This window comes from Schistocerca nitens, chromosome 6, assembly GCF_023898315.1.
Source record: "Schistocerca nitens isolate TAMUIC-IGC-003100 chromosome 6, iqSchNite1.1, whole genome shotgun sequence".
In the NCBI taxonomy this organism is placed as follows: domain Eukaryota; kingdom Metazoa; phylum Arthropoda; class Insecta; order Orthoptera; family Acrididae; genus Schistocerca; species Schistocerca nitens.
In genome coordinates, this window is record NC_064619.1 from 37,990,925 (window position 1) to 38,014,369 (window position 23,445).

The 23,445-nt window shown below is 41.3% G+C and overlaps 1 protein-coding gene across 1 annotated transcript in view; it reads right to left on the reverse strand.

The window, feature by feature from the left end:
• Positions 1 to 23,445, reverse strand: part of LOC126262387 (S1 RNA-binding domain-containing protein 1) — a 217,615-nt gene that overhangs the window by 184,350 nt on the left and 9,820 nt on the right. Inside the window, exon 2 of the mRNA XM_049958987.1 lies at positions 4,690 to 4,798. The gene's annotated coding sequence lies outside the window, so the exon portion shown is untranslated. The remainder of the gene's footprint in view (positions 1 to 4,689; positions 4,799 to 23,445) is intronic.

Genomic DNA, 23,445 nt, shown 5'->3' on the forward strand with positions numbered 1-23,445 from the left:
CTTGTACAGCCCTCTCGCAGTGTCCGGAGCAAGTATGGTGGGTCTGACACACCGGTGTCAATGTGTTCTTTTTTCCATTTCCAGGAGTGTATATTTCAAGGTTATCACATTTCCTCTTAGGTTATGTCTTGGTGCTGATCCAAATACTATGCCCAGCACTCCCACAACAAACAAAATGCTGTCTGCGTAGCCCAATAGAGAGCTCTATTGCAACTGACTAACTCCTATGACACTCACCTTGCATGTGAAACAAGCATGTACTTCCATTTGCCTTGTTTTTCATTTCTTGTGCCACAATGCAATGACTTCAAATCATAAACATAAGAGAAGAATTCTATTGGTTATGACCTGTAGATTAAAACTGAAGAAACTGCAAAAAGGTGGGAATTTAAGAAGACGGGACCTGGATAAACTAACTAAACCAGAGGTTGTACAGGGTTTCAGGGAGAGCATAAGGGAACAATTGACAAGAATGGGGGAAAGAAATACAGTAGAAGGAGAATGGGTAGCTTTGAGGGATAAAGTAGTGATGGCAGCAGAGTATCAAGTAGGTAGAAAGACGAGGGCTAGTAGAAATCCTTGGGAGACAGAAGAAATATTGAATTTAATTGACAAAAGGAGAAAATACAAAAATGCAGTAAGTGAAGCAGGCAAAAAGAAACACAAACGTCTCAAAAGTGAGATCGACAGGAAGTGCAAAATGGCTAAGCAGGCATGGCTAGAGGACAGATGTAAGAATGTAGAGGCTTATCTCACTAGGGGTAAGACAGATACTGCCTACAGGAAAATTAAAGAAACCTTTGGAGAAAAGAGAATCACTTGTATGAATATCAAGAGCTCAGATGGAAACCCAGTTCTAAGCAAAGAAGGGAAAGCAGAAAGGTGGAAGGAGTATATAGAGGGTCTGTACAACGGTGATGTAGTTGAGAGCAATGTTATAGAAATGGAAGAGGATGCAGATGAAGATGAAATGGGAGATATGATACTGCGTGAAGAGTTTGATAGAGCACTGAAAGACCTAAGTCGAAATAAGGCCCCGGGAGTAGACAACATTCCATTAAAACTACTGACAGCCTTGGGAGAGCCAGTCCTGACAAAACTCTACCATTTGGTGAGCAAAATGTATGAAACAGGCGAAATACCCTCAGACTTCAAGAAGAATATATTAATTCCAATCCCAAAGAAAGCAGGCGTTGACAGATGTGAAAATTACCGAACTATCAGTTTAATAAGCCACGGCTGCAAAATACTAACACGAATTCTTTACAGACGAATGGAAAAACTGGTAGAAGCTGACCTCGGGGAAGATCAGTTTGGATTCCATAGAAATCTACATCTACATTCATACTCCGCAAGCCACCCAACGGTGTGTGTTGGAACACGTGAGGAAATACTGACCCTATGAGTCATCATAGAAAATAGATTAAGGAAAGGCAAACCTACATTTCTAGCATTTGTAGACTTAGAGAAAGCTCTTGACAATGTTGACTGGAATACTCTCTTTCAAATTCTGAAAGTGGGGGCGGGGTAAAATACAGGGAGCGAAAGGCTATTTACAATTTGTACAGAAACCAGTTGGCAGTTATAAGAGTCGAGGGACATGAAAGGGAAGCAGGGGTCGGGAGGGGAGTGAGACAGGGTTGTAGCCTATCCCTGATGTTATTCAATCTGTATATGGAGCAAGCAGTAAAGGAAACAATAGAAAAATTCGGAGTAGGTATTAAAAATCATGGAGAAAAAATAAAAACTTTGAGGTTCGCCGATGACATTGTAATTCTGTCAGAGACAGCAAAGGACTTGGAAGAGCAGTTGAACGGAATGGATAGTGTCTTGAAAGGAGGATATAAGATGAACATCAACAAAAGCAAAACGAGGATAATGGAATGTAGTTGAATTAAGTCGGGTGATGCTGAGGGAATTAGATTAGGAAATGAGACACTTAAAGTAGTAAAGGAGTTTTGCTATTTGGGGAGCAAAATAACTGATGGTCGAAGTAGAGAGGATATAAAATGTAGACTGACAATGGCAAGGAAAGTGTTTCTGAAGAAGAGAAACTTGTTAACATCAAGTATAGATTTAAGTGTCAGGAAGTCGTTTCTGAAAGTATTTGTATGGAGTGTAGCCATGTATGGAAGTGAGACATGGACGATAAATAGTTTAGACAAGAAGAGAATAGAATTTTTCAAAATGGGGTGCTACAGAAGAATGCTGAAGATTAGATGGGTGGATCATGTAATTAACGACGCGGTACTGAATAGGACTGTGGGGAAGAGGAGTTTGTGGCACTACTTGACTAGAAGAAGGGATCGGTTGGTAGGACATGTTCTGAGGCATCAAGGGATCACCAATTTAGTATTGGAGGGCAGCGTGGAGGATAAAAATCGTAGAGGGAGACCAAGAGATGAATACACTAAGCAGATACAGAAGGATGTAGGTTGCAGTACGTACTGGGAGATGAAGAAACTTGCACAGGATAGAGTAGCATGGAGAGCTGCATCAAACCAGTCTCAGGACTGAAGACAACAACAACAACAACAACAACAACATCAAAGTTATGTGAGTTGATCATCAGATACCATGTGAGGCGGAACCACCAACATAAAAGAAGGTGGGGAGTATTCTGTTATCAGTAACAAAGCAGTAACAGTGGAATGGGTCAGTCAGGAGAGCTAAATGACTTTGAATGTGGGGCTAGTCATGTCCACCTGAGTAACAAATCCACCAGGGACATTACAACCCTTCTGAAACTGCTCGAATCGAAAGATGGTTATGTGATTGTGAAGCTGAGATGTGAAGGAACAACCACAGCTAAACCAGACTAAGAAGACCTCAAGTAAAGATGCACAGGAATTGTAGAGCATGCAGAGGAAGAACTCATTCATAAGTTCTAGCTAGCACAATGTCTGTGTGTAGGGAGTTAAAAGGTATGGGATACAACGGTCGAGGCGCTCCTCATGAACCAGTCCGCAGCTCGTGGTCTAGTGACTAGTGTTGCTGCCTCTGGATCATGGGGTTCCAGGTTTGTTTCCCGGGTGGGTTAGGGATTTTCTCTGCCTGGAGACTGGGTGTTTGTGTTGTCCTCGTCATTTCATCATCATCATCATCATCACCATCATCATCTGTGACAGTGGCTAAACTGGACTGTGGAAAAAGTTGGACTGTGTAAAAATTGGGACTTCGTACGGGTGCTGATGACCGCACAGTTAAGTGCCTCACAAACCAAAAATCATCATCATCCTCATGAACCACACATTTCTGCATTCATTATCATGCAATGCTCGAGGCAGTGTACAGAATGGCGCTAACAGACAGTGGAAGACTGGAAAGGAGTGATTTGGAATGTGAAACACACTATACTCTTGTGGCAATCTGATGGTAGAGTTTGCGTTTGGAGAATGCCTGGAGAGCGTTTCCTGCAGTCATGTGTAGTGCCAACAGTGAAGTGCGGGAGGAGGTGGCACTATGGTATGGGGACATTTTTTGTGGTTAGGATGTGATCCCCTTATTACACTAACATAAACGCTAAATGTGGAAGGATATGAACACATTTTACAGTATTGTGTACAGTACAGGAACAGTTCGGAGACAGAGTGTGGTTGGTGGATAATAACATTTCAGAAATGTTACCAGCCAAGAGTTCCAATGTGAACCCAATGGATCACCTTTGTGATGAGCTAGCACAATGACTCCACTCCAGACCTTAGCGTACAACATCATTACCTTCTCTGGTTTTGGCTCTTGAGGAAGAATGGGCTACCATTCCTCCACAGACATTCAAGACACCTCACTGAAAGTGTTCCCAGCAGAGTTCAAACCATCACAGAGGCAAAGCATGTACTATGCACCTATTAGAACAGATCGTGATGGGAAGGACCTTCCAGGAGTTTCAGAAATTTCTAAGGAAATATCAATTACCCCTCAACAGGTGTTAAACAGAGCACAGTAGTACAAGTACTAATAGAGCAATGCTAAAAGATAAGATGTTTGGCTGTCAAAGGGCAATGTGTGAAGCTTTCAACAACTATACCATAGCAGAATCTTATCGAAAGGTCTCACAAAACACAAACACATATGTAAATGCTATCAGTGGCACCTGAGACATAGACACTCATGGATGACACAGGAATTGAACTGAACTGGAACTGCGGGTAGTAAAGCAAAGGCAGAAATGCTAAACTCATGTTTCCCGATGTGAGGAATCTAATAATATCCTACAACTCCCTATGTATCGCCTCAGAGGCGTCTTGAAGGCACAATTAGACATTACAGCAGGTACAAAGGGATTTACGCAATCATTCTTCCCATATTTCACATGTGAAAAAAATGGGAAGAACCCTAGTTATGTGGTACAACAGGATGTTCCATTTACCAAGCATTTCACAATGGTCAGCAGTGTACAAATGTAGATGTAGGCCCTAGCACTTTCTCCCTACCCCTCCCTCTCTTTTCCACCATGCCAGCATTCATTTTTAATTAGTCTCTTTCAAACTTTCTTCATGTTAGCAACTTCAGTTTGTCTATATCAGTACTAAAGCCATTTATTTCACACTCAATACAAAAACAATTTAGAAGTTATGTTTTTCTTTTTTCTCACTTCTCAACATTTGCTATCACAGGTGGTGGTGGTGGTGGGTCATGTCATCACAGGAATGTTGGTAAAAGACTAGTCCCTGTTAGTAAAATCATTACCTGTGATCCGGTTTTCTTTTGCACCTGGTTTTGCTAGAATTGCCAGCAATAAATTACCACTCTTGTCAACTGCCAGTGGAGGCGGTATGTCAGAAACCTTTTTTTGCTCCTGTTGAAAAATAAGAATTTTGATTACTTTAAAAAGTTGTTTGTACACCTAAAACATGTCACACAAAAATTAAGCAATAAAATTAAAGTAAAGTAATAAAGAAACTATCCTCTACATACGAGGTGTAGCTAGAAAAAAACCGGACTGATGCTGGAAAAAACATTTATTTACAATTATTTACAATTGCATGTTATCTCCTTCAATGTACTCTCCTCCTCGGTCTCTACACCGCTCCATACGAATTTTCCACTGTTCATAGCAATGCTGCAGATCATTTTCGGTAAGTCCATACATTACTTCCGTCGCTTTTTCTTTTACTGCTTCAACAGTCTCAAATCTAGTTCCTTTCAAAGCTGACTTGACTTTAGGGAAAAGAAAAAAGTCACAGGGGGCCAAATCAGGTGAGTAGGGTGGATGATCTAAGATGGGAATGTTGTGTTTTGCCAAAAACGTCTTCACTGACAATGCACTGTGAGCTGGGGCATTGTCTTGGTGAAGGATCCATGACTTTTTTCTCCACATATCGTTCCGTTTTCTCTGTACTCGCTCATGTAGGGTAGCCAGGACGCTAATGTAGTAATGCTGATTCACTGTTTGTCCCTCTGGTACCCAATCAATGTGCACAATCCCTTTGATGTCAAAAAAAAAAAAAAAAAAAAAAAATCATCATTGCCTTGAATTTCGATTTTGACATTCGTGCTTTTTTTTTTTTGTTGTGGAGAACCAGGAGTTTTCCAATGCATCGATTGGCGTTTAGTTTCGGGATCGTAAGTAAAAAACCACGATTCATCGCAAGTAATAACATTTTGTAAGAAGGTGGGATCACTTTCAATGTTTTCCAGGATGTCAGAACAAATCATTCTTCGGCGTTCCTTCTGTTCAATTGTGAGACACTTTGGAACCATTTTTGAACACACTTTGTTCATGTTGAAACTTTCATGAAGAATCTGCCTAACACTTTCCTTGTCAACTCCTGTTAACTCAGACACTGCTCTGATTGTTAAACGGCGATCTTGTCGAACAAGTTTACCGATTTTTTCAATGTTTGCATCAGTTGTAGCCTCTGCGAGTCTGCCAGTGCGAGTGTCATCACTGGTGTCTTCGCGGCCATCTTTAAATCGTTTAAACCACTCAAACACTTGTGTTCGCGATAAACAATCATCGCCGTACACTTGTTGTAACATTACAAACGTTTCACTTGCAGATTTTCCTAGTTTGAAACAAAATTTGATGTTAACACGCTGTTCTTTCTGTACACTCAACATTTTCCGACGCACAGACAAAACGTCAACTACTTAAAACAGACGCCACGGGCAGACTGAGTGCAGGAGGCAGATGAAACTCGAGCAGTAGGCGGAGCAAGAGTCACGTGACAGGCCACGCGACTTTCAGCCTTATTGCATTCGTTTTATTGTTTCACCAGTACTAGTCCGGTTTTTTTCTAGCCACACCTCGTATGTGAGTACTTTATAGCTTTTGTCATCTTTAGTTAAATGTTCCCAATTATGTGAGACCTGAGTTTCTCCTGGCGTATACAACTTTCAAATAACTTCCGGTAATTCAGCCAGGTAACACTTTCAGCGACCGACGATATTTCGGCGGGAGAACACCCCGCCTTGAAAATGGCGGGGTGTTCTCCCGCTGAAATATCGGCGGTCGCTGAAAGTGTTACCTGGCTGAATTCTCGGAAGTTATTTGAAAGTTCCCAATTATGTCACCACATCATGATATACATGAAAAGTGTTGGCCTATAAAACATGATGAAGTGGTAACATAATCAGAAAAATTTTAGTGTAACTTTTCCACCATTATTCCCACTTTCTTTTCTTTAAAATGGACAATCATAAGATTTTAAAAAGTCTAATGCAAGGTCAACACTAAAACACTATACACAAAAAACTTTTGTCCTAAAAGGAGCACTGTGAAGTTTAGACTGAAGCCCTGTTCTTAGCTTTCAGGAAAACCATACAAGAGTAGCTGCAATGCTCAAGATGCTGTACAGAAGATCTTCTGCGACAATATCCAACTTTCACAATACTTTACCAGTTGTTGATCATTACTGTCAAGATTGCTCAAGGAGAAAATAAGAGGCTACAGAAAAATGGAGAGAGGACATTTGAGAAAGGAAATACTGGATGTCTAAAACAAACATTCCTCTGCCACAATGAAACATCTACAGTAGAAATAAACCAATGATATAAGAAAAGAAACATATTGTCTACACTATACACTTTTTCATGGTTGTTTAGTTCCCTAGCCCTAAAGCTATGAACATTTTGTCTCCAGCTGCTGCCAATGTTAAAAACAGAACAATATTTTGTTCAATAACACTGTAGACATAATTAGTGAATGTTATATTCCACAGAACTAATGCATAATTTGTAGTGCTCAATACATTCAGTTACCAAGCAGAACACTGAACAGAAGACAGACTTCATGATCTCCCTCCCCCCACCCCCTCCAGATGGTACAAGCATTATTGTCAAGCATTAAACTGTGCAAGAACACAGCTCATTCAGTTCTGAATATTCAAAAATACCCTGCCTCCTGTCTATGTAGTGCATGGTGAATAATAATAATAATAAACAGGACAGAAAGTTCTAAGTTACTGGGTGTATATGTTAATGAAAACTTCACATTTAGGTACAGCTTGCATAAGAATAATTACCTTCACTGCAAAAATAGAAATGTGTAAGTTAACATATTCTGCATATTTTCATTCGCGTGTGACATGTGGGATAATGTTCTGGAGCCACTAGTCCAACAGAGAAATGATAATTAGAAATGTATGTGCAATTCACACACCGACATAATGAAAGTATTTTTTTAAGCGACTGAGTATAATAATCACTGTGTCACACTACATTTCTTCACTGACGATATCTGTTGCCCACGACAATTAGTAGCTTTTCAAGTATGTAGCAGAGATATACACAAATGCAGTACTAGAAAGATCTGCACTTCCCTGTTTTGAATCTAACCTTGCCATACAAAGGTATGAAATACACAGGTATAAAATGTTTTGATAGCTTGCCCGCACAAATAAAAGATCTGACACATAGCAAAAGTGTTTTCAAATGTAACTTAAAGCTGTTTCTCTTTAACAACTCCTTCTACACCACAGAGGAATTATTAATTATAAATAAGTAGCCAGCAGATTATCAGTATGCAGACAATTTCTGTAAAAGCTTCTGCAATATTTTTATTCAATTAACACATTTTACATCATAATGCTTATCATGAATATCATCTACAGATATAATCTCTGGTTGGTGGCTCTCAGCACATTCATAGAACTTCTATTGTGAAATGTCACTTCTAGTGCATGCAGAGTGGAAGTCAAAGAATACAATATCAGGTGAATTCAATATAAATTATTACAGTAGTGTAACAAATGTGTTTGTAATCTGTTAAGTGAATTCATGATTAAATGCCAAATTTAACATAATGTTCTTGTTTTAGTGAAGTGCTACAAAGAATCCTATCTATCTTGTTTGAATATATGAAGGTTGATACAAGGACAGTGTGTCCTTAAAAGGAATGACTTAGCCTTCACACACTTCGTAGTGAGGTTGGAAACAGAAGAATGGAAAGAATTCTTAAAATTGGATTGGTTTCTAAGCAATTAATGTTTTCACAGCTTTCACTTGACAATGGCACAATAGCCAAAATTGTGACTGTAGATACATATATTTCATAACAGCCCGGTGGAAAATTTTGTTATCTATTAAAAACTATCTAGAGAATATGGAACTAACTAACATATCATGTATCTTCTAAAATATACTGCATAAAATATGATTTAAGCATCTTATCTACAAGTGTCTGAACACAAAACACAAAATCATATATCTTCAACTCTTAATGCCATCAGGTTTTTAGCTGTGAACAGACTGATTTGAATGACATAATTTCAGAAAGATATACCAAGTTCTGGGAAATTATTTAGAAAAGAGTCTATGCAAAATAGTTGATCGAAGTAATACAGACTCTTTGTATCAATCATTATAGACACTAGGATACAGATATCATCTGTGATAGACATATACCAGGTAGCCACGCAAGAAAGAGGTAAGTAGTGTATTAGCGTAGTTCATGTTTAGTGCTGTTACTAAGCCTGGTGGCATATATAAGAGACATTTGATCAGTGTCAGATGTCGGGTGATCACTGCAAACAAGGTTCCAGTCAACCACATCTTACCATCCCATGAGAGGGATGCCGTTTCATGCACCAAGCACATTGTAAAACCTTCACATATGCATCTGCCATATGAAAACAGTAACATTCTGTATCATCCCACACCTTTGGTCAGAAATATCAGCAGCCAGCCTAGGGAATTACCACCTCACACATATGATGCCATTACTACCACAACATAAAAGGCTGCATTTGGAGTGTGCTGTGATTGGGAAACATGGACTGCTGGTGAAAGGCATCACATTGCATTCGTCGATGAATCACGATTCTGCACTACCCCAGATGACCATCGTCAGCGACTGTGTTAGCGAACTGGGGAGGGGCCCATTCTTCCAAAGCTTTGGAGAGGCGCAGCTTTGTTACTCATGGCATCATGGCGTGGATGTATGGAGATATTGGGAATGACTTCAGAGGGCGGGTTGGGTTGTTTGGGGGAAGAGACCAAACTGCGAGGTCATCGGTCTCATCGGATTAGGGAAGGACGGGGAAGGAAGCCGGCCGTGCCCTTTCAAAGGAACCATCCCGACATTTGCCTGGAGCGATTTCGGGAAATCACAGAAAACCTAAATCAGGATGGCCAGACGTGGGATTGAACCGTCGTCCTGAATGCGAGTCCAGTGTAATGACTTCAGGTCACAGCTGGTAGTGATTGAGGGAACTCTGATAACACAGTGGTATTTCACAGTCATCCTGCTTCCTCTTATGTTGCCTCTCATGCAACATGATCCTGGTGCCTCTTATCAACAGGTCAATGCTCATCCATGCAGAGAATTTGTGTCTACGAACTGTCTATGTGATATTGCAGTACTTCCATAGACAACACAATCCCAGATCTGTCCTCAACAGAGCGTGTGACTAAAACTATGGTAGTGGCTTTCCCACGAAAGTAACTGGTGAGATAGAGAACCTGTATCAATTATAAAACATTGGAGTATGTGTCTCATTTCCAGTACCTCAGCAGTAACTTAACGTCCTCGAAGGTCAAGGATATAAAAAAAATGAAACACACAACTATCAGAGAATATGTGAGGAAATTACAAGGCTCATTGGTGGGTACATGAGGAAAGAGTCACACAAAGTTTTTAAAGTAATGTCAGTTGTAAGAGCTAAATATATCTCATGCTATTGGAATCATCAGATATGAAGTTCTTCCGATCTGCAAAAGTTTGCCACAGAGAAGATGAAACCAGGAACATCTACATAAGAGAAGAATTAGGTGTGAAATCTACAATAGAGAAAGTGGGACAGAACAGAAAGGAATGTAAGGTACATGTTCTGTTTATGTCTGAGACCAGTATCCCAAGGTAAGCATTACACTGTAAACCTATTATAAATCTTCGTTGAGATGATCATTGAGAAGATGGAGAATAAGATGGTGAAACCAGAATAGGCTTACCTTATCCTAAAATCTAGATACCAGAATAACAATAATTAATAATAATAATACTAATAATAATAACAGCAAAAGGTTACAGATCTTGTCTATAGCAAAATTCAAAACTTTAAACAAATAATCAGATACATGAAAATAACAAATTTGTTGATTTTAAAAAGGCACATGATTCAATACATAGACTGCCACCTCAAAACCTTGAAGGACTGTGCAGCAGATAGGAAAACTCTGGGAATAATGCAGATGAACAAATCATATGAAGTCTCTTCCAAATTACATCATGAGCTAGACAAGGAAACAATTTGTCATCATTATTATTCAACTGTGTGATGGTAAAAAGTTAAGAGAATGAAAAATAGAGGAAGAAAAACAACAGGTTAGTAACTACTTAAAGCTGGGCAGATCGAAAGAAGCAATAAATTGTTTGATCACAGCAGCTAATCTCATAATATAAGAAGACACCTTATAAAATGCAAACAAAAGACTAGAATTTTTAAAAGAAATGGTTGAAAACTTCCCCCATGAACCATGGACCTTGCCGTTGGTGGGGAGGCTTGCGTGCCTCAGCGATACAGATGGCGGTACCGTAGGTGCAACCACAACGGAGGGGTATCTGTTGAGAGGCCAGACAAACATGTGGTTCCTGAAGAGGGGCAGCAGCCTTTTCAGTAGTTGCAGGGGCAACAGTCTGGATGATTGACTGATCTGGCCTTGTAACATTAACCAAAACGGCCTTGCCGTGCTGGTACTGCGAACGGCTGAAAGCAAGGGGAAACTACAGCCGTAATTTTTCCCGAGGACATGCAGCTTTACTGTATGATTAAATGATGATGGCGTCCTCTTGGGTAAAATATTCCGGAGGTAAAATAGTCCCCCATTCGGATCTCCGGGAGGGGACTACTCAAGAGGACGTCGTTATCAGGAGAAAGAAAACTGGCATTCTACGGATCGGAGCGTGGAATGTCAGACCCCCTTAATCGGGCAGGTAGGTTAGAAAATTTATATGCCAACTAACTCTGCAGATGATGAAGAAATTGATGAAATGTATGACGAGATAAAAGAAATTATTCAGGTAGTGAAGGGAGACGAAAATTTAATAGTCATGGGTGACTGGAATTCGTCAGTAGGAAAAGGGAGAGAAGGAAACATAGTAGGTGAATATGGATTGGGGGGAAGAAATGAAAGAGGAAGCCGCCTTGTAGAATTTTGCACAGAGCATAACTTAATCATAGCTAACACTTGGTTCAAGAATAATAAAAGAAGGTTGTATACCTGGAAGAATCCTGGAGATACTAATAGGTATCAGATAGATTATATAATGGTAAGACAGAGATTTAGGAACCAGGTTTTAAATTGTAAGACATTTCCAGGGGCAGATGTGGATTCTGACCGCAATCTATTGGTTATGAATTGCAGATTGAAACTGAAGAAACTGCAAAAAGGTGGGAATTTAAGGAGATGGGACCTGGATAAACTGAAAGAACGAGAGGTTGTAGAGAGTTTCAGGGAGAGCATAAGGGAACAATTGACAGGAATGGGGGAAAGAAATACAGTAGAAGAAGAATGGGTAGCTCTGAGGGATGAAGTAGTGAAGGCAGCAGAGGATCAAATAGGTAAAAAGACGAGGGCTAATAGAAATCCTTGGGTAACAGAGGTAATATTGAATTTAATTGATGAAAGGAGAAAATATAAAAATGCAGTAAATGAAGCAGGCAAAAAGGAATACAAATATCTCAAAAATGAGATCGACAGAAAGTGCAAAATGGCTAAGCAGGGATGGCTAGAGGACAAATGTAAGGATGTAGAGGCTTGTCTCACTAGGGGTAAGATAGATACTGCCTACAGGAAAATTAAAGAGACCTTTGGAGAGAAGAAAACCACTTGTATGAATATCAAGAGCTCAGATGGCAACCCAGTTCTAAGCAAAGAAGGGAAGGCAGAAAGGTGGAAGGAGTATATAGACGGTTTATACAAGGGCGATGTACTTGAGGACAATATTATGGAAATGGAAGAGGATGTAGATGAAGATGAAATGGGAGATAAGATACTGCGTGGAGAGTTTGACAGAGCACTGAAAGACCTGAGTCGAAACAAGGCCCCGGGAGTAGACAACATTCCATTAGAACTACTGATGGCCTTGGGAGAGCCAGTCATGACAAAACTCTACCATCTGGTGAGCAAGATGTATGAGACAGGCGAAATACCTTCAGACTTCAAGAAGAATATAATAATTCCAATACCAAAGAAAGCAGGTGTTGACAGATGTGAAAATTACCGAACTATCAGTTTAATAAGTCACAGCTGCAAAATACTAATGCGAATTCTTTACAGACGAATGGAAAAACTGGTAGAAGCGGACCTCGGGGAAGATCAGTTTGGATTCCGTAGAAATGTTGGAACACGTGAGGTAATACTAACCTTACGACTTATCTTAGAAGGAAGATTAAGAAAATGCAAACCTACATTTCTAGCATTTGTAGACTTAGAGAAAGCTTTTGACAACGTTAACTGGAATACTCTCTTTCAAATTCTGAAGGTGGCAGGGGTAAAATACATGGAGCGAAAGGCTATTTACAATTTGTACAGAAACCAGATGGCAGTTATAAGAGTCGAGGGGCATGAAAGGGAAGCAGTGGTTGGGAAAGGAGTGAGACAGGGTTGTAGCCTCTCCCCGATGTTATTCAATCTGTATATTGAGCAAGCAGTAAAGGAAACAAAAGAAAAATTCGGAGTAGGTATTAAAAATCATGGAGAAGAAGTAAAAACTTTGAGGTTCGCCGATGACATTGTAATTCTGTCAGAGACAGCAAAGGACTTGGAAGAGCAGTTGAACGGAATGGACACTGTCTTGAAAGGAGGATATAAGATGAACATCAACAAAAGCAAAACGAGGATAATGGAATGTAGTCAAATTAAATCGGGTGATGCTGAGGGGATTAGATTAGGAAATGAGACACTTAAAGTAGTAAAGGGGTTTTGCTATTTAGGGAGTAAAATAACTGATGACGGTAGAAGTAGAGAGGATATAAAATGTAGACTGGCAATGGCAAGGAAATCGTTTCTGAAGAAGAGAAATTTGTTAACATCGAGTATAGATTTAAGTGTCAGGAAGTCGTTTCTGAAAGTATTTGTATGGAGTGTAGCCATGTATGGAAGTGAAACATGGACGATAACCAGTTTGGACAAGAAGAGAATAGAAGCTTTCGAAATGTGGTGCTACAGAAGAATGCTGAAGATAAGGTGGGTAGATCACGTAACTAATGAGGAGGTATTGAATAGGATTGGGGAGAAGAGAAGTTTGTGGCACAACTTGACTAGAAGAAGGGATCGGTTGGTAGGACATGTTTTGAGGCATCAAGGGATCACAAATTTAGCATTGGAGGGCAGCGTGGAGGGTAAAAATCGTAGAGGGAGACCAAGAGATCAATACACTAAGCAGATTCAGAAGGATGTAGGTTGCAGTAGGTACTGGGAGATGAAGAAGCTTGCACAGGATAGAGTAGCATGGAGAGCTGCATCAAACCAGTCTCAGGACTGAAGACCACAACAACACAACAACAACAACATGGTTGAAAAGGTGTAAGTCTAAAAATATCATTTGAAAATTCAGAAAACATGACCAATGAAAGTAACTCATCATGAATTTTAAGTAACTCATCATGAATTTTAAAAACAAAGTATGGCAACCTCAACAAAAGAGAGAACTTTAAATATCTGGGAGAAAATATACACACAAAAAGTGAAAAAGAAGCAATTAAAATCAGGACTGAACAAATGAAAAGATCACACGTGAAGATGAGAAATCTGTACATAAAAAATGTTTTTCTGAAGATGTTAAATTAAGGCATTACAATATGGTTGTAAAACCAAAAATTCTCTATGGATCAGAAACACTACTTTTATCTGGATGATTTGGAAAGAATTTAGCAAAATAAAAATAAGAATCTTGCAAATAATTATTGGATCAAATCAAGAACAAAGATGGCAACTGGCTTTTGAGACACATACGGAAATATACTCATTCTACCCTAATATAACTAATGAAATCTGGAAAGGGCATGTTACACACTATGGATATCTAGAGAGAATGGAGAAGACAGAGTAACAACAAACATCCACACATTCTTCAAAAACAGGAGAACAGACAAAGAAAATGGATGAGGAGGGAGGCAAGACGTAAAAAGATCTTAGAAGAAATATAGGTTGAACAGGATACCTTGCTCAACAGAGAAAAATTTAGAGCATTCAAAGGTTTTCAGGAGAATAATACACCAACTAGCTCCACAGACAATGAAAAGATTCAAGAAATGTTATATGCAATAAGAGAAATTATTCAGAAGTTAAGGGAGATGAAAATTTAATAGTCATTGGGGACTGGAATTCAATAGTAGGAAAAGGCAGAGAAGGAAACGTAGTAGGTGAATATGGACTGGGAGTAAGGAATGAAAGAGGAAGCCACCTGGTAATAACTTAATCATAGCTAATACTTGGTTTAAGAATAAGAAAGAAGGTTGTTTGCATGGAAGAGGCCTTGAGACACTGGAAGGTTTCAGACAGATTATATAATGATTTGCATGGAAGAGGCCTGAAGACACAGGAAGGTTTCAGACAGATTATATAATGATAAGACATAGATTTAGGAGCCAGGTTTTAAATTGTAAGACATTTCCAGGGGCAGATATGGACTCTGGTCACAATTTATTGGTTATGATCTGTAGATCAAAACTGAAGAAACTGCAAAAAGGTGGGAATCTAAGGAGAAGGGACTTGAATAAACTGAAAGAACCAGAGGTTGTAGAGAGTTTCAGAGAGAGTATTATGGAATGATTGACAAGAATGGGGGAAAAGAAACACAGTAGAAGAATGGGTAGCTTTGAGATATGAAATAGTGAAGGCAGGAGAGGATCAAGTAGGTAAAAAGACAAAGCTAGTAGAAATCGGACTAATAGAATTCCTTGGGTAACAAGAGAGATATTGAATTTAATTGATGAAAGGAGAAAATATAAAAATGCAGTAAATGAAGTAGGCAAAAAGGAATACAAATATCTCAAAAATGAGATTGACAGGAAGTGCAAAATGGCTCAGCAGGGATGGCTAGAAGTATATGTAAGGATGTAGGAGCATATATCACTAGCGTGATTCCACATGGAAATAAATTTGCAGGCTTCAGTTTTGAAAAATGAAGTCAGACAGGCGTATTACATTTGTTCCAGAAACCTCTCAGTATGAAGCAGCACATTATTTGCCAAGAGAAGAAAGGGGACGGTGGAAGATTTAAAAGTTTTTTCCATGTGATGTTACAAATTACCAATTTTCAGATTTTTTCCTTCATTTTACTGTGAAACCTTGCTTCTTGCCAAATTTCATGATTCCAGGTCAACAGGAAGAATCCTATAGGTTTTGATGAGTGAGTTTGTAAGTATCAAGATATGTGACATAAGTGGCCATATCTTTTGATTCCACTGACTTAGATCCGATTTTCTACAGTGCCAATGGACCATAGGCATTAGTATGTGACATAAATTTCAACTTGATACACCTATCTGTTCCTGAGAAAAAGGGTTATTAACGGTTGGACAGACATACAGGCATATGGACAACAAAGTGCTCCTACAATGGTCCCATTTTTACCAGTTGAGGTACAGACCCCTAAAGACATCAAAAAATAAGGAACTGCAATGAGGCAGCATACATATGCCAACCAGCAGTCGCTGGAGATAATACCAGTCCAGTTCTGTGCTGTGAGGTCAAATAGTGTACCTGCCCGGCAGTCCCTCATTTACTGTAGAATACTGCTTGAAGGCTTATGTCACAGAATGGGGAATAGGACACAAGAACATGGCGACAAGCTTTAATTGAGTACATATAAATCACTCTCTTGAATAAAATGGAAAACCAGATCCACTACTGAAACATTGTCATCTATTAGTAGAGATAAAGAGTTCACAAGCTTCAGTGTTCACTGCAAAGCAGCAGTTGGGGCACAATAAAAGGAAGTGGATGACAGAGAGGGGCATCACAATGACAACAGGATGTAGATTTTAACTTGAGAGAGTGACTGTTAAGCCAATCTGGTACGGTCGACACATTGCCAGCAAAGGGTAGTAGATTCCCTTTGAGAAATCCTTTGAGGGGGATAAAAAGTACCACACCGTGCAGTGGTGGGCTCCTTTGCAGCGCGTAGCTTGTTCGTAGTGGCCAAAGTGGGACACTTTTACTTCCAAGTCCCTGAAGACTAAAGACCTAATCTCAAACAAAAGTTGGATTCTGGTAACTCCAGGGTTTCCACCTTGGTAACTTTCTTTGCTAACTGGTCTGCAAGGTTGTTTCCCACAATCCCTGAATGATTTGGGGTCCAGAGGAATACAACTGAGCTCCCAGTATCAAAGACGACAGAAATGGAACTGTGTACAATTAAAGTAGGTGGAATCCAAAGATACCACTAGTTTACGGCTTAGATGTTGCTTATGGATTCACTAAAGATAAAGTAATTTGTGAAAGTATGAATGAAAGTGTAATGGAGGGCTTGGAAACTTCCCATTAATTCTACTGTAAAAATACTACAGCAGAGTAATGAGAGTTGTTCATGGCCCCTGGAACATGTGAAGGCATATCAGATGTAATCATTGACCTTTGTGCTGTCAATATAGATGACTGTGAAACCAGGTATGGCCAAGAACGGAGATAAATAAACACCGAAATGCAGAGAGGTGTATCATTTCCTGTGATCTACTCGAAAGGTCCAGTTGGATCTCAGGATGAGAAATACACCATAGGTGGGTTCGCAAAGGTAACCTAATGACAGGGTTCTATAGGATTTGATGAAGGTCAGAGTGAAGAGAACTGCTCCAGCAACACCACACCTGGTTCGAACTTGTGGGAGGTGAATCCCCCAATCTGGGAAAGGTTATGGTGATTTGTGTATTGTGGGTAGCTGTGGACATGCACTGCATAATTTAGTAGTAATGGGCACTGTCTAATTCATAGAGGATGAATCCTAGACCCTACCAGGAGGCTGTCCGCAGGATTTGGCCAGTCATGAGATAGAGCCAACAGAGATGAATCAGCGCCAGTAGCTGTAATGTCAAAGCGGCTGCTGATTCATAAGCCAGACACACACAATCCAGTCGGAAAGGATTAGTGTTTTGCACCAACACAGCAGGGTGGAATGGTCTATAACATAGGTGGTGTCAATGAGGCAACAGACTGTGCTGAGCTTCAAATGGCACTACTACTTCAGCTATTGATTATGTGACAGCCGCATCAACCGAGCATCAAATAAAAGTCCCAGTAAACAATATAACACTACACAATGAGCAGTTCAAGTAATGGATGTGGATGAACAGTGGGAAGTAGTGCGTAACTCCTGTTTCTGTAGTGGAAAACTGGAAGACTGCACAGGACTGTGTTTTCCTGATGGTACTATACAGCTGGTGTTTAGCAACATTCGTGGTTAAAGAACTGCAGTACATACAAAAGTCATCCACATACAGGGACACTGTAACCCAAAGAGCCACAATGCCTGAAAGCCATTAATTGTTATCAGATTATCATACTCAGCACAAATCCCTGTGGGACTCCTATTTTCTGTATACAGGAGGTACTATAAAATGTCAGAACTCAGACACAATACAACTGCAGAGACAGTTCAAAATACCCTTGTACATTGTGGTTGGTTGGTTTATAAGGGGGGAAGGGGACTAAACTGCTTGGTCACCAGTCCCTTGTTCTTGTTAAAACAATCATACAGGGGAAAGAATAAAACAAACAATAGTGAAAGCAAGTAAATACGACAAGAACGACAGAAAGGCAACAAACACTAAAAAGACCAAAAGAGAAGTGCCACTAGTGTCAGTGTCGTCCTAACCGCCGTCTGCTTCACGTCTGCTGTGTACCGAGCTACCTTAATTTAAGTATTAACTGTATTTTTCTTGCTTGTCACTTCTTCTTCCGTGTTTTTTTGCTTTTAGGAAGCTTTATTTGTCGAGTGCTATTAATAGTGTTCCATAGATTTCGTGTTTGTTTTGAATACAGTCAGAGAGAGTCCCTTTAGTCAACCATAGTGCCAGTAGTGCTAGTGTTTGTTTTCAATACAGTCCACAGACAGGTAGTGCTATTTTCTTTGTTTTCTACAAGAAGTGGCTAGTGATCACAGTTTAGTGAATAGTCAGCCGCCTTTAGTGAATTAGCAGTCTAGTTAAAAGTTGATTAACTCTCTTCAGTAAATTGATTCCTTAGGATGGATAGGATGTGTGACTGCTGTGTATGGACGCAGGAGGAGCTGGCCACTGTTCGCGAACAGCTGAACGTGTTGATGGCCGCGGTCAGCCGTCTTCAGGCTGCTGCCTCGGAGTGTAGCGGCAGTGGGGAGTCTAGTGTGTCGCAAGGTACACCCCAGGTGTTACATGCTTCACCCACTGTCCCTGCTGCCGAGCCATCTTCGCGGGTACCAGGCACGGTTGGGCCACCCTCTCCCCAAGGGGAGTGGCGGGTTCAGCGGCGTTCGCGGCGCACGAGGCAGAGGGTAAATGTGGCCGTATGGCATCGCCCATTCTGCCTGTGAGTGGACATGTGGCTGCTCCTTCAGCAAGGTCTGCGCAGGCACATGGGGGGAGGGGTTTATTAGTTATTGGGAGCTCCAACGTTAGGCGGGTGATGGAGCCCCTTAGGGAAATAGCGAAAAGGTTGGGGAAGAAGGCCAGTGTTCACTCTGTCTGCTTGCCGGGGGGTCTCATCCGAGATGTGGAGGAGGCCCTACCAGCGGCGATAGAGAGCACTGGGTGCACCCGACTGCAAATTGTTGCTCATGTCGGCACCAATGACTCCTGCCGCCTGGGTTCAGAGGTCATCCTCAGTTCGTACAGGCGGTTGGCGGAATTGGTGAAGGCGGAAAGCCTCGCTCGCGGGGTGGAATCAGAGCTAACTATTTGTAGTATCGTTCCCAGAACCGATCGCGGTCCTCTGGTTTGGAGCCGAGTGGAAGGCTTAAACCAGAGGCTCAGACGATTCTGCGGAGATCTGGGGTGCAAATTTCTCGACCTCCGCTATCGGGTGGAGAAAGGTAGGGTCCCCTTGAATAGGTCGAAGTGCACTACACACCGGAAGGGGCTACAAGGGTAGCGGAGTACGTGTGGAGTGCACATGGGGGTTTTTTAGGTTAGAGAATTCCCTCCCTAGGCCCGACAAGACGGCTCCTGAGATGCGGCAAGGTAGGAGTAGGCAAAATGCAACAGGGAATAACAATATTAATGTGCTAATAGTAAATTGCAGGAGCGTCTATAGTAATGTCCCAGAACTGCTCTCATTAATAAACGGTCACAACGCCCATATAGTACTAGGGACAGAAAGTTGGCTGAAACCAGACGTAAACAGTAATGAAATCCTAAACTCAGATTGGAATGTATACCGTAGAGACAGGCTGGACAGTGAAGGGGGAAGCGTGTTTATAGCGATAAGAAGTGCAATAGTATCGAAGGAAATTGACGGAGATCCAAAATGTGAAATGATTTGGGTGAAGGTCATGGTTAAAGCAGGCTCAGACATGGTAATTGGATGTCTTTATAGGCCCCCTGGCTCAGCAGCTGTTGTGGCTGAGCACCTGAAGGATAATTTGGAAAATATTTTGAGTAGATTTCCCCAGCATGTTATAGTTCTGGGTGGAGATTTTAATTTGCCGGATATAGACTGGGAGACTAAACGTTCATAACGGGTGGCAGGGACAAAGAATCCAGTGAAATTTTTTTAAGTGCTTTATCTGAAAACTACCTTGAGCAGTTAAACAGACAACCGACTCGTGGCGATAACATATTAGACCTTCTGGTGACAAACAGACCCGAACTATTTGAAACAGTTAACACAGAACAGGGAATCAGCGATCATAAAGCGGTTACGGCATCGATGATTTCAGCCGTAAATAGAAATATTAAAAAAGGTAAGAAGATTTTTCTGCTTAGCAAAAGTGACAAAAAGCAGATTACAGAGTACCTGACGGCTCAACACAAAAGTTTTGTCTCAAGTACAGATAGTGTTGAGGATCAGTGGACAAAGTTCAAAACCATCGTACAATATGCGTTAGGTGAGTATGTGCCAAGCAAGATTGTAAGAGATGGAAAAGAGCCACCATGGTACAACAACCGAGTTAGAAAACTGCTGCGGAAGCAAAGGGAACTTCACAGCAAACATAAACATAGTCAAAGCCTTGCAGACAAACAAACATTACATGAAGCGAAATGTAGTGTGAGGAGGGCTATGAGAGAGGCATTCAATGAATTCGAAAGTAAAGTTCTACGTACTGACTTGGCAGAAAATCCTAAGAAATTCTGGTCTTATGTCAAAGCGGTAGGTGGATCGAAACAAAATGTCCAGACACTCTGTGACCAAAATGGTACTGAAACAGAGGATGTCAGACTAAAGGCCGAAATATTAAATGTCTTTTTCCAAAGCTGTTTCACAGAGGAAGACTGCACTGTAGTTCCTTCTCTAGATTGTCGCACAAATGACAAAATGGTAGATATCGAAATAGACGACAGAGGGATAGAGAAACAATTAAAATTGCTCAAAAGAGGAAAGGCCGCTGGACCTGATGGGATACCAGTTCTATTTTACACAGAGTACGCGAAGGAACTTGCCCCCCTTCTTGCAGCGATGTACCGTAGGTCTCTAGAAGAGCGTAGCGTTCCAAAGGATTGGAAAAGGGCACAGGTCATCCCCGTTTTCTAGAAGGGACGTCGAACAGACGTGCAGCACTGTAGACCTATATCTCTAACGTCGATCAGTTGTAGAAATTTGGAACACGTATTATGTTTGAGTATAATGACTTTCCTGGAGACTAGAAATCTACTCTGTAGGAATCAGCATGGGTTTTGAAAAAGGCAGTCGTGTGAAACCCAGCTCGCGCTATTCGTCCACGAGACTCAGAGGGCCATAGTCACGGGTTCATAGGTAGATGCCGTGTTTCTGGACTTCCGCAAGGCGTCCGATACAGTTCCCCACAGTCGTTTAATGAACAAAGAGCATATGGACTATCAGACCAATTGTGTGATTGGATTGAGGAGTTCCTAGATAACAGAACGCAGCATGTCATTCTCAATGGAGAGAAGTCTTCCGAAGTAAGAGTGATTTCAGGTGTGCCACAGGGGAGTGTCATGGGACCGTTGCTGTTCACAATATACATAAATGACCTGGTGGATGACATCGGAAGTTCACTGAGGCTTTTTGCAGATGATGCTGTGGTGTATCGAGAGGTTGTAACAATGGAAAATTGTACTGAAATGCAGGTGGATCTGCAGCGAATTGACGCATGGTGCAGGGAATGGCAACTGAATCTCAATGTAGACAAGTGTAATGTGCTGCGAATACATAGAAAGAAAAATCCCATATCATTTAGCTACAATATAGCAGGTCAGCAACTGGAAGCAGTTAATTCCATAAATTATCTGGGAGTATGCTTTAGGAGTGATTTAAAATGGAATGATCATATAAAGTTGATTGTCGGTAAATCAGATGCCAGACTGAGATTCATTGGAAGAATCCCAAGGAAATGCAATCCGAAAACAAAGGAAGTAGGTTACAGTACACTTGTTCGCCCACTGCTTGAATACTGCTCAGCAGTGTGGGATCCGTACCAGATAGGGTTGATAGAAGAGATAGAGAAGATCCAACGAAGAGCAGCGCGCTTCGTTACAGGATCATTTAGTAATCGCGAAAGCGTTACGGAGATGATAGATAAATTCCAGTGGAAGACTCTGCAGGAGAGACGCTCAGTAGCTCAGTACGGGCTTTTGTTAAAGTTTCGAGAACATACCTTCACCAAAGAGTCCAGCAGTATATTGCTCCCTCCTACGTATATCTCGCGAAGAGACTATGAAGATAAAATCAGAGAGATTAGAGCCCACACAGAAGCATACAGACAATCCTTCTTTCCACGAACAATACGAGACTGGAATAGAAGAGAGAACCGATAGAGGTACTCAGGGTACCCTCCGCCACACACCGTCAGGTGCCTTGCGGAGTATGGATGTAGATGTAGATGTAGAGAACAAGACAACCACAGAGAGATGCAAGAAAGAGGGAGAAGAGATTAAAACAAGAAAGCAAATTATGAGAATAAAAAGGAGAATCCAGCCACTCTGCAACACATTAAAACCTCCACCCTAAAAACACTAGGGTGGCGGACACACAGGGACAAAGGAAATGCGCTAAAACTTAGATCAAATGATAAAACCCACCCTCACGAATAAAACGTAAAACTAAAGCTGCTGTTGAGGCAATGTGGCCCAACACTGAAGGTAGGCTGCTGGGAAAGTGAAAAGTCCGCCAGAGAGCGGCTAAAAGTGGGCAATCCAGCAAGAGGTGGACGACCATCATTTGTGAGCCACAGCGACATTGAGGTGGGTCCTCGAGGAGGAGGAGGTAACCTCGTGCAGAGCCAACAAAGGACAACTGATTCCCTGTGAGAAGCACGCAGGGAAGACTTCACACATTTGCAGTCTCCTTAATGGCACACAGATTGTTGTGTGTAACGTTATACAATTCTGTCTCCCAAAACCTTGCGACATAAGACAACGCAGGTCAGTTTCAGAGGTGCCCATCTCCAGAAGCAGTTTCCACGTACCCTGTTTGGCCAGCCTGTTAGCAAGTTTGTTGCCTGGGATTCCGACGTGTCCTCGGGTCCACACAAACACCACTGAATGACTGGGCCATTCTAGGGCAGAGACAGACTCCTGGATGGTCGCTACCAAAGGATGGCGGGGGTAGCACTGGTTGATGGATTGTAAGCTGCTCAGGGAGTTGGAACAGAGAAAAAGAACTCACCAAAACAGGAATGGATGTACTGAAGTGCACGAGAAATGGGCACAAGGGGGGAAGGGGGCGGGGACTATGGGACATGGAAAGTATGGACCAACAGGAAGTTCAGGAAGTTTCGGATAAAAATCGGGAGTGGGCCCCAGAGACCCCACTCATACAAGGTGTCAAGGATATAATGTTGCCAGGTCGTGTCGTATGCTTTACGGAAGTCAAAAAGATGGCAACCAGGAGTTGGCATCAGAAAAGTCT